At 39.8% G+C, this 15,897-nt stretch overlaps 1 pseudogene; it reads right to left on the bottom strand.

Moving 5' to 3' along the window:
• Window positions 1-3,414: 3,414 nt before the first annotated feature.
• LOC127351394 (immunoglobulin lambda-1 light chain-like) lies at window positions 3,415-8,920 on the bottom strand (annotated as a pseudogene).
• Between the last annotated feature and the right edge of the window lie 6,977 nt (window positions 8,921-15,897).

Genomic DNA, 15,897 nt, shown 5'->3' with positions numbered 1-15,897 from the left:
TGGTGGGACTTGTAGTTGTAGCGTGTAAATACTTTTTAAAATCTTTACTCAGGAGAATGAGAATTACTACATTTACAGTTTTTCCTTTTGTAGCAATAGGACTCAAATACAAGAGTTTAATGTTTAATTTAACACACACGCGTTGTTAAATGGTTAAAATTACCAACGTTGACGTTCAGTCGACTACATTTACCAGAGTGCAACGCGCCGCAGTGACGTTTTGTTGTGTAAGGAAGTCGATACGGCAGAATCACGGCAGTTTGGAAGGATTGTTTCCTGAATATATTATTATATTACTATATATTACTATATATTACTATATATTACTATATATTACTATATATTAACTCGTTAATTTACTCACAGATGTATTAAAGCTTGTTTCGGCTCCTATGAGTCGGCGGATGTAGGCTAACGACACTGACAACGCGAGTTAATGGTTAGCTTAGCCGCTAGCCTGCTGCTGAAGCTAACCGAACATTATTGTTGTTGTTGTTGTTGTTGTTGTTGTTGTTGTTGTTGTTTATGACACTAAACGGCACTAGCAGCCGTTGCTAGGTAACCTCCGAACATTCGGTAACGTTGTTAAAGAGAAGCGTTAGCTAGCAGGGGCCAACTGACGGCTCACTGACGGCTGACTGACGGCCCACTGACGGCTCACTGACGGCCATCACTGACGGCCCACTGACGGTTAACTGCCAACTGACGGCTCACTGACGGCCCACTGACGGCTCACTGACGGCCCACTGACGGTTAACTGACGGCTCACTGACGGTTAACTGCCGACTGACGGCTAACTGACGGCCAACTGACGGTTAACTGCTCACTGACGGCTCACTGACGGCCGACTGACGGCCCACTGACGGCTCACTGACGGCCCACTGACGGCCGACTGACGGCTCACTGACGGCCGACTGACGGCTCACTGACGGCCCACTGACGGCTCACTGACGGTTAACTGACGGCTCACTGACGGCTCACTGACGGCCCACTGACGGTTAACTGACGGCTCACTGACGCCACTGACGGCTCACTGACGGCCGACTGACGGCTCACTGACGGCTCACTGACGGCTCACTGACGGTTAACTGACGGCCAACTGACGGCTCACTGACGGCCACTGACGGCCACTGACGGCTCACTGACGGCCCACTGACGGCCCACTGACGGCCCACTGACGGCCCACTGACGGTGCGTGGGCAGTTTGGCACCGATGGACAGATTAATGTCCCTGCCTGTGTCTGGAGCTTGAAGAGAAAGATCCTGTCGCCGAACTCCATTCAGAAATATGTCAATTTAATAGTTATCGACTTACCGACCAACAGAAAATAAATCAATGAACTAACTAAATGGATTACCTAAACACTGAGTGACCTTTGATCAATACGGCGTATTTGATCCAACAGTTGCACTTATTCTTGAGGAGAAATCTGGCTCACAGCTCCCCTGTTGTCTGGTTTGTTGGCAGATTGAGGGAATAATGGATCTAAAGCCAAATGAAGAATCAGTTTCTATTATTAATAAATGCCGTTCAGCTCATTCTGTATGGAAAGATTTTAAACGTCATAATATCAGTACAATCATTATTTTAAGAGACAATATGTCGTATATTGTATTAGTTTAAGCCTATTAATAGTATCCTACTCAGTGCATTAACCGGCTGCACTGCATGTAACACAGCTGTACTCCCACAATCACACACAGTTAAAACAAGAGACTGCTTGAAGAAAGAGGTTCTGTTACAGAATTATAGTTATTTTATTGAGGAACAGACAAAAGGCTCAGTCTCTGAGAACCTCAGGTTTCTATCAGAGCTCGCAGAAGTAGTGGTAATATTTGTTGTAGCAGTAGCTGTATTGTATTAGTTGCAGTAGAAATAGTATTTGAATTATTTTTAGAAGTAGAGAGCATCATCATGTTGTCATGGCGACCATCATGAGCGTCCTCTGGATACCCTTGCACTTCCTCTGACTAACCACAGGGTGGTGGTGTTTCTCTCTGATGTTTAATGTCAGCACCAGCAGCAAACACAGAAATCCACCATATGATAAACTTTAGTTTCCAATCTGTCACACAGCCATGGTGGAAGAGCTTATTTATTGGTGTGACACCTATCTAACACCGTACAGAGACATGTAATGTCACACAGGTCTCGTCTGGTGAGTTAAAATATGTTGTTATTCTTCCAACAGTGTTTCATGGTGAAAATGATCAAGCTGTTCAGAGTTATAACATAATAGAACAAACATCCCTAAAATAATATGAAATGACTACATTTGAACAAACGAATCAGGTAGAAAAGAAGAAACTGTATTAGTGAACAAACAGATATGTGATGAATATTAATGTCATATACTGACAGACTGTTCAGAGGCCTCGATAGAGTTTGAGACAGTTGACAATCTTACAGATCGTTTTTTAATCAAATAAAGTTCATAAAGATTTTAGGTTTATGTATTTGACTAAAAATATTAATATAGTAAATACTTTAATATTAAATCAAACAGGGATGAATCATGGAATAATATGAAGTTAATAAACAAGAAACATTCATGAAACTTCACATATTGCTGATGATCCCCAGTAACTTCACTTCTTCCCTTCCTCCTAATATTATGAAATTTGACTTTTTAATATTTTATCAGAACTTATTGAGTTGAGACCGTCATACAACTATCACCAATTCCTATTTTTATTTATTTATTTATTACCAATTAAATAATCTAATAAATTATGAAATTGTGTATGTCAGTATATCAGCAAACAAAATAGGAAATAAATATTATTAGTATAATGAGAAAGTACACCACATGTTATATGAACTCTGAGGCTTCTTCTAGGACAGAGTGACAGTTGGCTCTGTTGGTTTGTCTTTATATTTTAAATTATTAGAACTAAAACCAACTCTTTACACCTATAATACTTTAATACATTATATATATGGCTGTGACCTCCAGGTCAGTGGTCATTGGCTGACTGGTCATTTGATTTCACTCATTAGAGTGTGTAAGTCAAGACTGCATTAACAAACAAGGATTGGAAAGTGTTACAATATTTCTGAACACAGACTCATGTGTCTGGTTTGGTTTTTGAATATTTTCAGAATTAAATATTTAAGCAAATAAAAAGCTAAATTTACAGAACTATAGACAACCTGAGAAAAGACAAAGAACTGCAGAGAGGGAGAGGAGTTCATGAGTGTGTACAGCAGCAGATATGAATCTGTTCTCAGTGGTTATTAGGACTCATAAAAAACTGTTGACAGCAAATCAACACTTCCTTTCCTGCAGCAGACGGGCTGTGTGGGTTTCCTCTCTGCAGCCTCCTCACCGTTAGCTGCACTTTTTCACATTAATAACACAATGACAGTTACAACCATCGACTCTGGTTAAAGAATCATTCCAGGAACTTCAGTTTGATTTCAGCTCTCAGTACTCACTGTGAAAGTTGTCTTTAATTCAAACAGTTTTATTGATTCTGTAAAGGTGACAGTTTAATGACAGATTCTCCAGCCTGACTCCAACTTGTAACATAATACAACATATTAGGACATGTGGGAAAGGATCATAGCCTGCATACATTGTTAACATCAATGTAAAGATAATTTCTAAGTTATTTGTTTATTCTTAATATATTACAAATTAGAATTTGTGTCTAAATAAAATCAAATATAAGTTCATTGAAGCAGTTTTTTCCACAATGTTTAATTTTTGTATTTCTTATTGAAGCATTTTCTTATTCTGTCTTAAAATGTGTTACATAAATATAAATCTTAGTTGTATATATAATGTATAATCAGTAACTATACCAATCCATTTCGTCTTGATTAAGCTGATTACAGTTGGCATTTTACTGGTTCATAAAAAGTAAACACAACCATCATTTAGCCAACATTCAAACTTCAAACCGACTGATCAAGCCACTGTATCATCATTTTATAGCAGTTGTAGCTTCAAAGCAGCTCACTCTGCTGTTTGTTAATGTGTGTAAATAACAGTGTCATCAGCGTAGAGTTTTACATCCACACTGACACAATTATAAAAGGGCCTCAGCACTAAAGCCAAAAAATCAGAAACACAATCACACTGATTGTGTTTCTTTTTGTGATTTTTTGCTATGAAGCCAAACTGAAATTCACAAATACAAAAACAGAAAATAAGAACATAGAAAATATAAACAGTAAAATATCAAACAGATAATGATTCAGATTATTTTTTTGTGAGTCACAATTAAAAGCAGAAATAAAGTAGCGGATCAAAATAAGACTTTAGCACATAATTTACACTCAGTAACTGCAGATATATAAATGTGTATATATGTATTTATATTTTAAGAATGACTGTATCTAACCTGCGTAAAAAAAGCTACATTTTACAACCAACCACAAAAGGTCTAAATTGACATTTCTGGCTGCTGATCAAAGTGATAAATGACATGAATTGATGATATTTGACGGAGAGAAAAGGAGAGCAGAAAACAGTCAGTCAGCATGTGTGCAGTTGGTGGACGGTCCCTTGTTTCTGAGGATCATCAGCAGAGAGAGTCCACAGCAGTACACCAGACTCTTCACTATCAGCACTGTGTACATCAGACAGAGCAGCTTCACCTGGCACTGAGACTGGAAGGACACTGACAGACAGACAGACAGACAGACAGACAGGTCAGTCTTCTCTCCACACTGTTTCAGTCTGTTCAACTGTGTAAATTTCATCAGTATAACTTGGACGTTTCCAGACGGAACAATCAGTTTTACATGAAGACAGGGGTCAGCTACAGTTTGAATGAAAGCTCAAAGGCCCTTATTAAATACAACAAGTCAGGGCCCCACCAAACTTTTAAAGTTCCTAAATAAGATTTGATCTTGTAAAAAAAACAGAAAAGATGCTAAAAAGCTCCTTAGAGCTGCAGATGAATCTCTGTGAGTTTACAACTACCAAAGACACTTTCACTTTATACAGTCATTAGTTTCATTCTTTTTTTTTTAAAGTTATTCTTTTGGCCTTTTATTGCTGTTATTTGATAGATACAGCTGAAGATAGGCAGGAAGGGGGAGTAGAGAGAGGGGATGACACGCAGCAAAGAGCCGCAGGTCGGATTCGAACCCTGGGCCGCTGCAGCAAGGACTCAGCCTCAGTGCATGGGTCGCCAGCACTACCCACTGAGCTAACCGGGCGCCCATTAGATTAGTTCTTAATATAGAAAATATTCATATAGGAGCGTTAAGATATAATCCCCAACTTTTTTAAATCCCAAAATGTATTATAGTGCCTCTAAAACGTGTTATTAGTCAGATAGTGAAGTGAAAGCTCTCTCATTGGGATTAGTTGTTCTGTTGGACTCTAACAGAATCAGGGACTGTATGTGTAAATCCTTCAATGATGAGCAGAAAGTAAACAGACTGATATACAGCCCTAACTGCAGCAGAACATTGGAGCTGTCCATGCAGAGAGGCAGCAGGTGATCTTACAGTCAGCTTGCTGCAGAGCTGGCAGGTCTGCTGGCTCTCTCTCTGGAGGACAGGAGGCTGCTGGAGCTGGAACCTCTGAAACAGAAAAGGAGTCAAAAAGAAATGTCAGTCCTCTGCTCCTCTGCTCTCTTTGACAGCGTCTCCACATGAAGCTGAATCACTGCTGAACACAGTCACCAAGCCTTCATTACCTTGTTCTGTTTGGGCCTCCACTGTGCCCCCTCGTGGTGGACGGAGCAGCGGTATTTATATGTGCTGTTCTCTCGCTGAGGGATCAGCAAGATGGAGGTGGTGCGTCCCGACTCTCTGAGCTCCAGCTGCTCTCCCTCAGCAGAGGTCACGTCTTCCTCAGGACCATTGTCCTTTTGTCTTTTCCAGGAGAACCGGACCAGAGGAGGAAACATGTCTGAGGCCACACACAGCAGGGAGCTCTTCCCCTCCAGCTGGGCTCTGGATGCTGCTGGGTACACGCTCACCACGGGCTTCACTATCTGCTCATCTGAAGTTTGACAGCAGCAACAAGCAGCACAGACACACATTCACACAGTCAACAGCAGCTTACAGCACTGCACTGCATTCAGTCTGATCCTGGAAACTACATGGACTCTGATCACTAAACTACTCATCAATACAGCACAAAGTCCACTGCATATACTGGATTCACCTTCATATTCAACACACTAAATAAATAAAGAACATTATGTTTTCTTTGTTTCAGTGAGTCCAATCACTATAATTACACAATAATTATTATTATGATGAGTACGACTTAGAATATAATTGATCAATTTACCTTCATTAAGTGGAAAATCAGTTTTCTATATTGATCTTTCCATGAAATACAACTGTGATTTAATGATTACAGTATATGGTGGTACATGCAGCAGCGGCCGCCAGTTGATCCTTCAAACTACATTTTAGTTTTAATTACAGATCATGTATTTGGTTGTCTGTCTGTGTGTTTATCTCATCTCACATAATCTCAAATACCACTGGACCAATCAGAGTATTTTTTTTTTGGTGCACATTCATGTCTGTAGGGTCAATGACTGTTCATGGATGCACTTATTGACAGTTTTTTCTTAAGTCTTGAAAAACATTGCTACTCTCTGAAATGGAAAATGACTCGACAGGCAGACCGTGTTCTGAGAGCAAGACTCTGGTGTTCACCAAAGAGATTTTTCCCAGCTTGGAGCGCCTGAGAGCTTTTAGGTGCAGAGTTTTTTACCACTGAGGACACCGAGGTCACGTCCGCTGTATTTTACAGTTTCTATTTGTGTTGTTTGTGTTTGTGTAGCTGGCATTAGATAAAAACAGAAAGGGAACTTAGAAGTTGATCTGCGTCCTTTGTTGGTCATTTTGATCATTTGGATTTTTGAACGGACGTTTTTTAAATGTTGCTGCCGCAAGGAATTGTGGGACGGTATTATGTCCTTTGGTATCTAAAGGAGGGTCCAGTGTATCTTCTGCTAAAGGAGACAACAAAGGAAGCATTTAGAGAATTCACACAGCTCTGATCATGGCTGCCACTTTAATACTTCCAGGTCCTTTCCCTCAGGTAGGAACCTTCCTGAGCAAAAGAGACTATTAGACCAGATAATGAATCAGCTCTCACTGTTTGTCCCTTGTAGGACACCGTAGTTCTGAAGTTTGCTCCGTGTATGATGCCCAACCCTGTCTGCTGTAAATTCTGTTTGTATATTACTAAACAGTTTTCATCATTACGTTGTGGTGACAAACAGAATGGCTGCCTGGATTATGTTCAGAGACAATGTTTCTTCCTACATTTATGTAACGTGATGGAGGCACAAGGTGGAGGTTGGGGTGCCTGGCAGGTGCACAAAGTGTAGGACTGTGACACCAGAGTCCTGGGTTCAGGTCCAGACTCTGGTCTCTGGTTAGGTTTAGAAACCAAAAGCACTTTGGTTGAGGTTAAAGATCATGATTTAGGTTCAGTGTTAATAATGCTGTAGTCACTATGAGTGGACATGTTTTTTTTTTTTTTTATAATAAATATATTTCTTTAAATGTTACAGTGACAAACTGCTAAAACTACTGTATGGTGTGTTTGAGCTGAAGAGCTCTGTGTGTGCAAGTCCTTACTTTAGGCACTCAGCACCTCGGTACATTCTGGTGTTTGTAGCAGAGTGTAAACAGGCGCCACTCCCATTCCTAATAATTCAAAGAATACGCTGGCCTCAGGAAAAACTCTTGCCCCGGAGACGAGGGGACTGAGTTTATATCACTGATTGTTGGAGCTCAAACGCAGTCAGAGTTGATGGACAATGTTTCCCAGATGTGGATTTTTGAATGTTAAGATGTTGATCGAATTATTAACACTGACACGATTATTACTGTCTGGGTGTGTGTATATGTATATAAAAACTACATATTGTTTTTTTTTATATATGTTCTTTGTGTTTGTAGCATGAAGGGGCTATAAGTCTACATTTCACTGTGCAAGCTTGTGTTGTAAAACGAAGAATAAATGACTTTGATCCAATGATAACGTATATTTACCACCACATACTTTAACCACTAATAAACAAATAAATACATCAATACATTATCAATTACAAAACAGTTACAGTTACGTATTCGGATGTGGCAAATTATCAATAAAGATTAATCATATAATATTGAAAACAAGAAATATCTTGATCCCTGACATGAAGTTCAAATATAATATATATTAAATAATATATAATATATGATATAATCCAGTTGATACAACAAATACTTTCCAAAATATATTTGATATATTTTAGATTATGTTACGCATCATATACTGTTTATATTTATATTAGAGTGTTATGATACAAATATATGAACCATCTTATATAATCATATAATACAAAGAAATGTATAAATTATGCATAAATTCCATTTATTGTAATATATTCAGTATCGTCTTGTATAAATATATTTCATATTCATCATATAAAATATAATCATCATGAGGATAGGATATAGGATATAGGATCATATCCTATATAACATATTTATGTTTAAGTTATATTTAAGTTATATGCTTTTCAAAATAAATGTATTGAAATACATTAAATATAATTTAATATCATATACTATCTAACTTTATAAAAACAGGAGATGGCCAATATCATACTTTTTCTATATAAATCAGTTTGATCTCATGCAGAAATAAAGAATAACTTCAGTTGTGCAGTGAGATTTAAACATCTTTTCAGGAATTATGAACCTTTTTTATGTAACAATAGCTGCATGGCTGCAAGAATTCTCTACTAATTATGAAAAAACAAGAAATGTAAAGCCTGAAGCAGCAGAAACTCATTAAAAAATGTAAAAAACAACGGAAAATGAAGGTTTATTCTTACCTGTTACATACAGTTTAGTTCCAGAGCCAAAGATGGGGTAGTCATATCTACTGTCAGCACAGTGAGAGAGACTAATACAAAAACCTGTCTGCTGTTGAATGTGTCAGCTGAGCTGAACGAGTCCAAATGATGAAGCAGGATCATATTTCAGCTCCATGATGTGTTTCTCTAATGTTCATATCAACATGACTGTCTCTTCTTTTATTGTCTCTTTAGACACACTAGCAGTGTCGCTCTATGGATGGTAATGTCTGTCCGTCCACTACTTTAGTCCACATGGATTGGACATGGACCAAAGGATGGATGGATGGACAAATAAAATCTTGTACAGACATTCTTGGTCCCCAGAGGATGAACTTCATTCATTTACTTTGTTGATTCAGACTTTTCATCCAGCGCCATCATCAGGTCAACATTTAAATTTGTTCAATACTTTGGTTTATGACCAAATACCTGATAAACTAATGACATTTTGTGGGAGGATCAGAACACGGTCCGTCTGTAGAGGATCTGGGATGTTGATGGATCAGGTCTCTGTAAAGATGTGGACACAACAGTCTTTGAGTCCCATTTCTTCCAGACCGAACCTTATCCAGGAGCAGCCTTAAGTCCAAGCTGGGCCAGCATGGCTCCTATCGGCTCTCTTCCTCTCCTCCTGGGGTGACAGCATCCATGGTGGGCTGTTAACACTGATCTTGCTGGTTGGATCATCTCACAGTCCGCTGCTCTTTAATCCAAACCCCACGCTCCCTTTTCTGATGACTGTAGACTATTTCTGTCAGAGGTAATACGTGTTTGAGCAATAAAGCTGAAAGCAGATTGAAACAGAAACAGAGGAGTTTGAAGGAGGAGCCTACCGACCGCAGCATCTGAATGTGCAACTGTTGCCACAGTCACAATCTCCTGATCCAGTCCATTAAAACAATTCTGACTTTAAAATCAAATTCAATCATCATTGAATGATGTTTTCAACAATAAAGCCAGAAAAACACAGAAAACTGTTTGAAGTCTGAAGGATCTGTTGGTGTAGGTACCAGATGTGCTCGGTGTAGGTACCAGATGTGCTCGGGGTAGGTACCAGATGTGCTCGGTGTAGGTACCAGATGTGCTCGGGGTCCTGCGTTTACAGATGCTGTAACACATTAACACATTATGATTGGCTGTATGTTGAAAAGTGCAACTCTCAGCAGAGATGAAAAAGAAACAAGATGGCTCACTCGTTAGTTTCATCCATAATCAGCTCTGTGAAAACTGTGTTACGGTGCATTATTTTATTTTTTAATATAAAACTTCCTCACGTCTCAGTATTAGCTAAAATAACATTCATGACTTTAGCTAACGATAGCTAAGATATCTGAATACTGTGCTTGTAGCTGTAGTACGGTCCATGTAATGTTAATAACACTGTGAATTAAAGGCAGCTGGAGCTGATGATGGAAGGAGGTAAAGAGTGAGACATCTTGCTTTCTTTGTACCTACACCGACCGCAGCATCCGTATGCACAGTCGTTGCCATAGCAACAGAAATAATCACAAGGTTTGTTCATTATTTTCACCTGTTAAAGGGTTTTTGTGGAGTTTCTCTTTATCTGAATGGAGGCTGTGAGGATAGAGGGTGTCGTATGCTGTACAGATTGTAAAGCCCCTTGAGGCCAGTTTGTGATTTGTGATATTGGTTCATTGGGTGAAGGGATGAGTCTTAAGGAACCACTCAGTGAAAACAAAGTAGGTCCTTTCCTCAACACTTTTCCTGGAGGGAAAACATCATGAGGTCAAGGAAAGATGTGAAGGAGAATCCATAAGGACTTATAAATACAACCGCGGTGCTGAGAGAACCCGACTGCACTTTACTGCGCTACGTAATTATGCAACAGTGGATGTTGATGACGTGTGTCTGCTGTGGTGAAACTACAACTCTGAAGATGGACTACAAAAAGCACATTTGAGATACTTCACAGCTGCATTCTTACCGTGTTGTTTCCTGTAGGCGATATACACGCAGACAACCAGTGAAAAATATGACTTCATTGCCAACGTTGGAACTGAAATCTTAAAAAAGGAATACAGGCTACCACTATTACCACACTTCTATTTCTGCTTCTTGACTTGCAGTAATGGTTTTCTTTGTCCTGTGTTACTGTTATGCACCAATACACTGAGGTAAATTCCTTTATGTGAAAACCTACTTGGTAATAAAACTCATTCTGTAGTTTCAGCCTCTGTGACTGAAGAACAATGAAATATTTCAATGATATTCCTAAAGGTTGGAAATACAACAAAGGCCAAAATGAGGAATAACTGATGCTAATGCTACACTAGGCTACAATGCATGAACTTCACTTTGATCACCAATATAATAATAATGGTTATACAGGTTACACTTCAGAACCAGTAGATTTAACAACAGTAGTTCACAGTCTGTAATGGCTTTAATATATTGGTCAGGGTTCAAACATAGAAGATATTAACAAGCCGGCATTAGATAAAAACAGAAAGGGAACTTAGAAGTTGATCTGCGCCCTTTGTTGGTCATTTTGATCATCTGGCTTTTTAAATGTTGCTGCCGCAAGGAATTGTGGGACAGCATTATGTCCTTTGGTATCTAAAGGAGGGTCCAGTGTATCTTCTGCTAAAGGAGACAACAAAGGAAGCATTTAGAGAATTCACACAGCTCTGATCATGGCTGCCACTTTAATACTTCCAGGTCCTTTCACTCAGGTAGGAACCTTCCTGAGCAAAAGAGACTATTGGACCAGATAATGAATCAGCTCTCACTGTTTGTCCCTTGTAGGACACCGTAGTTCTGAAGTTTGCTCCGTGTATGATGCCCAACCCTGTCTGCTGTAAATTCTGTTTGTATATTACTAAACAGTTTTCATCATTACGTTGTGGTGACAAACAGAATGGCTGCCTGGATTATGTTCAGAGGCAATGTTTCTTTCTACATTTATGTAACGTGATGGAGGCACAAGGTGGAGGTTGGGGTGCACGGCAGGTGCACAAAGTGTAGGACTGTGACAGCAGAGTCCTGGGTTCAGGTCCAGACTCTGGTCTCTGGTTAGGTTTAGAAAACAAAAGCACTTTGGTTGAGGTTAAAGATCATGATTTAGGTTCAGTGTTAATAATGCTGCAGTCACTATGAGTGGACAGTGTATTGTAAGATTGTCTATTTTGATGGAAAACAAATGAAATTGGTTGTCAGTGAACATTTTACTGATACGTTCACTATCAACATGTTTGTGACTTCCCAGGTACGTTAATGAACAACATTTCCTCATTATGTTCATAGAAAACGTCATTCAGTCGGCATTATGTTTCCCTCAGAACGTATTTGCTGTTGCAGATGAGTTGTATAGAAACCTCATTTCTAGGAGACCGGGCTGAGGATGCCATGTTTTTTAAAGCTGACTTTGCACTAGCTCATAAGGTAAGCAGTGCTAACAGCGGCTCACATCATCATAAAATATCAGAACTAAAGCAGCCGTCTGTAACAGCTCAGAAACAGAAGTTTGAACCTAAAACAGGACTCACAGGCAGACAGGGTAAGATAAAATTGACTTTACGAGGCAAAAGACAGACAAGGGTTGAAACCAGGTAGACAGTCAGAACAGGTAAAGTGATCCAAAAGGGGGCAGGCAGAGAATCATCAAACTGTGGATCAACAGCAGGTCAGAAGCCAGAACAAGGCTGATAGCTGTGGACAAAGCAGACAATTGGCAAAGTATGGTGGAAATGGGAACAGGTGAGCAGGTGGGCGGGAAGGTCAGGTGAAAGGGGTTACTGCAGGGCAGGAGGGATGGCTGGATGTGGAGTCAGCTGACTGGGACAGGTGGAACTGTCTGAGGCCATCTGGTGGACAGGTAAAAATGGCAATGAAGGGTGGAGAGGTGGGAATGTGGCGAAAGGAGACAGAGAGGCAGAATGGACACCAATAAACACAACTGAGGCAGACATTGTGACACCCATCCAGTGAATCTGTTCATTCTTTGTGTTTATTCAGATATTAAGCTACACTTTGACGCCGCTTTGAGTAAGAAGCACTCGTGTTTTCCTCTGAAATATTGGCTGTAATTTTGGCGAGCTTGCTGTGTAGCGGTGGAGCATTGATTCTGTGGAAATAGTGCAGGATGAAGCTTTAGCTTTCTGTTGAGCAAATATTTCATTTGATCATTTCTTTTTGAACACAGAGTCCCAGGGGGTGTAGAGAGATTCCTGCAGGCGCAACCCGGTCTCACTCCCAAGTGGTCAAATCCTGCAGCTCGGTCAGTGGCCCTCCGCTTCAAAATGTGACGCTGTAGGTATCCAGCAGCAGAACAAAGAGGAGGATCTGAATCTTTATCTCAAACATCTTCTTTGGAATTTGTTCTTCTATTATACAAAATATCTGTTTCTGTTTAGTTTGTACTTTTATTGTTTTCTCTTGATTTGATTTCATCATTGTGCTTCTGTTTGTATCCTTTCTCCTCACTGTGTGGAACAACAATAAACCTGCTGAAATATCTGATCAAAATATCAATCAATAGAATATGAAATCAATCCTGACAGCAGGAAAGAAAATCAGTCCCTCAGTTCAGTATGTTTGTGACTCTGGCTGAGATGGAGGTGAAATATGTGAACCTGGGCTGTGGTTTACTGCTCTCTTCCTGTCACACACACTGTTTGACATCTGTTGGTTTTTGTTCAGGCTGCAGGGATCATTTCTCACTGTGGGGAGCTTACTTCAAACAGGAGCAGTAGTAGGTGGCTGAATGACTGAGTTTAACTGTCTGGATCTGCAACTCATAGACGTTCCCTTTATTCTCAGCTGAGAAATCATCTTTCTGAGGATGATTGTTAACCTGATTTAACTTCACTAGTATTTCTATGAATAGCAAAGAATCACTCTGAATGTTTCTGTGTCTTTCTTCTGGCGCCAGCCTACATAATCACCGTCACACTGGTCAGTTCCTCCACAGCTGAAGGAGACGTTTTGACCAACTCTCCTGGTCAATGTTAAATCATCCTGACTCAGCTCTGCTGCCATGGCAACCAGCGCTGTAGAGAAACAGACAGATAGATGAAGGTTAGTGTGACAGTGTTTGTTAAAGGTTGACTTTGTTGGCTCCTGATTGGCTGGAAACACTCACCTGAACACAGACAGCACAGAGCAGCAGCTGGGAGGAAAAGCATTTTGTGCAGTGGTGTTTCCTCTGGTGAACCTGGGGAGAAGTGGCGCTCTGATGCAGCTGAGGCCAAACAAGGACGAGCTGTGAGATCAGACGAGGGCCACGTGGTTTCTAACAGGTCCTCAGACCTCCCATCAGCCCCTGCGGCCGACAGATAAGGCTGCCGCTGCTGATTGACAGCTCGGCTGAAGCTGCTGTGTGCTTTTCATTTCTTATTGTCACTATTTCTCTTTGTTTTATTCTCATTATTTGGAGCTTTTTTCTGGATGATTCTTTTTTCCCAGACTTCTCTGTTTCTCTGAACTGATTCAGTGAGAAGTTTCTTCGTCTTGATTTGAATCTGACAGCAGATGAAAAATCTGGGTGACGATGATGCAGAAATAGAAAAAAGCATTCCTGTTGGCACAAACACATTCAGGTTGGTGGTGAATTTAGTAACACAGACTGTTATCTGTTGTTTAACAGCTGGGATGAAAATACAAAACTACAAATCCACAAAACTCCTCAACTGTGATTTGAAGCCTTAAACGTCCCCTTACATTTCTGTCATTTCATTTCATCATTTCATTTCTAGGACACATAAAACCTTTTCCACACACAGTATCACATCTTTATTGTGGATTCTGTTTGTAGTGCCCCTAATGCTAACCCAAAGGAAGTAGTAGTAGGGCAACTAACATCTAGCTAGGTCCGAGGTGTGGTGCCTTTAATAGCTCAGGACGAGTTAGTATGGGGATCGAACAGTTGACAGTATTTATTGCCTCACCCAACAATATCAACAGCAATTTAGATGGACTTAAATTAAAAATCTAAAGTAAAATAGAGCTCTCTCAGTTGTATAGTAAAATAAAAGAAATAGTCCTTTAAGGAGTCTGATATTGAGTTCAGAGTTCAGGGTTCAGTTCCTGATCCTTGTACGTGTGTGCACTGAGTCTGCTACTACCCGGGTAGAGTTAATAGTGTGTACGCAGTCTTATCTGTTCCTGAATGGGTAAAGTTGTCTGTGTCTGGTCGTGCGGCGGTCCTCACTGCGTCCCCGACCCTCCACAGTCACTCTGGGCTCGCCATCATTGGATCCTCTAGATTCTTTCTGGTAGCTCAATAAACCAACCTGCACAAGTAGTGCGAGTATTAAGTTACTCTGTTCTGTTCTTATTTCTAACATGAGACCTCATTAACTTATTTTCTTAGTGCATCAATAACCAGTGACTAGAACATACTTTGTTGACAATGGAATGAATTAGCACATGTAATAGCAACTGGTACTTTAAGCACCAACAAATCTTAATCATGAATTTCTATAAACCTCAACAATTGGCTCATGCGCGTAAAGCTGCATGCTGCCTGTTACTCCAGCCTTTGAGTCTGCTTTTTTTAACTTCTTAACTTTTATTCTCTTTTTGTTCATTCTTATTTTTTCACTGTAACTCTATGAAGTCCTGCCCTCTCTAACGAGGTTGTTTGAGAGAGTTTTTGTGTTTTAATAACGCTTCCACCGGGACACGCTGCCGTTGTTTACTCCAGAGAACAGCTGAACGCACTTATGCCTGCGACCACTTTACACTTGCCATTTTTGCATATTGGAAAGGGGACTTTATGAGACTTTATATATATATACATATAGTAATTTAATATATGTACTATTATAGTATGGAGTAATGTAACAAAAGTAATTTCCCCCTGGGATTATTAAAGGATGTCTGATTCTGATTCTGAATTGGTAATTTAACATCTACAAATTAATTATTTACCATCACTTTCTATATGTGACATTGTTTTTAACTGTTTCCAGACATCATTTTAATATTTTAGACTTTAAATATGAAATTTAATTGGATCACTACTAATGTATTTATCATGTACATTTTAATAAACAAAAGCAGCTCAAACACAGTGTAGTTGGGTTACAACTT

This window comes from Dicentrarchus labrax, unplaced genomic scaffold, assembly GCF_905237075.1.
Source record: "Dicentrarchus labrax unplaced genomic scaffold, dlabrax2021, whole genome shotgun sequence".
Lineage (NCBI taxonomy): Eukaryota > Metazoa > Chordata > Actinopteri > Moronidae > Dicentrarchus > Dicentrarchus labrax.
Note: the sequence above shows the minus strand (reverse complement) of the source record. Positions and strands in the feature narration are given on the sequence as shown.